The sequence below is a fragment of the Canis lupus genome, chromosome 24, assembly GCF_003254725.2.
Source record: "Canis lupus dingo isolate Sandy chromosome 24, ASM325472v2, whole genome shotgun sequence".
Classification (NCBI taxonomy): Eukaryota; Metazoa; Chordata; class Mammalia; order Carnivora; family Canidae; genus Canis; species Canis lupus.
In genome coordinates, this window is record NC_064266.1 from 17634008 (window position 1) to 17636211 (window position 2204).

The window sequence follows — 2204 nt, forward strand, 5'->3', positions numbered from 1 at the left end:
GCGTCGGAGAAATGTTCCGGGTACCAGAAGGAATGAAAGGACTTGGGGCTGGTCTCCATGGCAACTGGGAGAAAGAGGTGGGTTATAAATCCGTCGCCACTCTCCGGTGCTGAAGGCGGGGGTGTGGGAGCCGGGGAGTGGGGTTGGCCTTGAAGGACGGTCTGTTCTCCTTTTCGGTGCGGCGCCCTGGGGGGACGCAGATCTGGTGGCTCCCTTGGAGCCTGGGTCGTTAGGAGTGCGGGCGCGCGCGTTAATCGTTATCTTCCCTTTGCAGGGGGGTGGGAGGCGGCGGGACCATAGTCCTCTCCAGCCCTGAGGTAGTGACCACTCATCTACCGAAGGCCCTTTCAACCATTCCTCTCCAAAGGCTACCCTAGCCTGAAATGATCCCGCCTTGTTCTTTACCCTCAAGGCACTCCCTCGCTCCATCAAGTTGAGCGGGACAGTGGGCTTTTCTAGCTTGCTAATCATTGGTAAGTGCCTCCCTTGGGACGCTGCAATGTTCCTTGGACGATAGCCCTCATTTTCTTCACCTTTCCAGTAGTGACTGCTAGTAGCCGGCTGAACAAAAAAAAAAAAAAAAAAAAAAAAAGATGAGCTTCTCTATTGCCTGTTGAACAAAACTAACCATGTTCCCTCCAAACTAGCCCCCCTCACTGTAGGGATAACTCTGGAAACCCTATATCCAAACTCTGGAAATTCCAGCTCCTGCAAGAAGCCACCCCAGATGGTTACTACAAGAACCAAGAACACCTGTAGCTAGTCTTCTAAATCTCGGTGCCCAGTGTGGCCTGTCTACCACCCCTCCCCCACCACCACCAATATAGTCCTCCTTAACCTGAGGGAGCTTTCATCCAAGCGGTGAGTTCTGAAGAATCAGGAATCACTCTCATCATCCAAGGCTGCCAAGATGACCCCCAAGAGCAAAACAACACCTGAAATATGGTAGTTTGGTTTTTGGCTTTTACAGTGTACAAAGTGCCTTTACATGTCATTTAATCCTCCCAGCATCACTGGGACGATGAAGAAAACTTAACCAGAGGCACACAGCTTAAAAAATGACAGAGCCTGGATTCCTGAGAAGTTCACCTGCTCTCTGCCTTCCAGTAACCAAAAGACACAGATTCAGTAAAATTCCAATAAGTTACTAGAAGGCGTTTTGTCCTCCCAAATAAATATGTCTCTCTACTCTCTGGTGTGAACCTACAGTTTGTGGCTATCATTGAAGTTTATCCAAAATAACAGATGAAGGATACGCTAATGGCAAGACGTTTATAATCCTAAATGAAAACTGCAAATAAATTGAGCAAAAGTAACCGGACATGAAAGAATACATACCGTATGATTTTTATAAAGTTCAACGTTAATAAAAGATGTTAGAAGTCAGGATGATGGTGTTTTGTGGGGGAAAGGGAAGAGTAGTGATGACAGGACAACAGAGAGACTTCTCTAAGACTGGGAGTGTTCATTTTCTGTAGTCTCGGTGGTGGCTACGTAGGTGTGTTCACTGTAATATGTCATCAAGACGTTCACTTGTGCACTTTTCTGTATGTTTTACTTAAATAAAACATTTATTTTAAAAAAATAACTTGAAGATTTGTCCTGGAGCATCGTTGGTTTTTGGGAGTTTTGTTTTTCCAAAAGTTCATACGAAAGTAGTGATTAAGAGGTTTCCTTTCTCTCTGGTTATTATAACAGTTTATAGGGAGAGTATCATTAAGTATCATTTTCTCAGTTATTTACCCTTGGGGAGAACCAGCTTTCTGGTATCACACCAGAATAAGAAGCACTGAGGTCATAGTAAGCATAGTGTTTTGGAGGAACTAATCAAATTCTAAAGTAATAATCTGCAGATCTAGAGCCATTTCAGTGACAAAACATCACACAGAATACACATCTACCATATTAGGTGCCTTTTGCTAGGTCAGAAATAAGCCCAAAACTTAGTGGCTGAGTAATAAATATATATTATCTCAGTTTCTGTGGGTCAAGAATTTAGGAGTAATTAGCTGGGTGGTTCTGGCTGGGGGTGTTTCATGAAGTTGCAGTCATTTGAGGGCATATGGGCTGGAGGATCCACTTCCAAAATGGCTTATTCACGTGACTGGCAAGCTGTAACTAGCTTTTGGCGGGAGGCCTCAGCTCCCACAACATGGGCAGGCCTCTTCATTGGGTTGCTTGAGTGTCCTCACAACATGACAGCT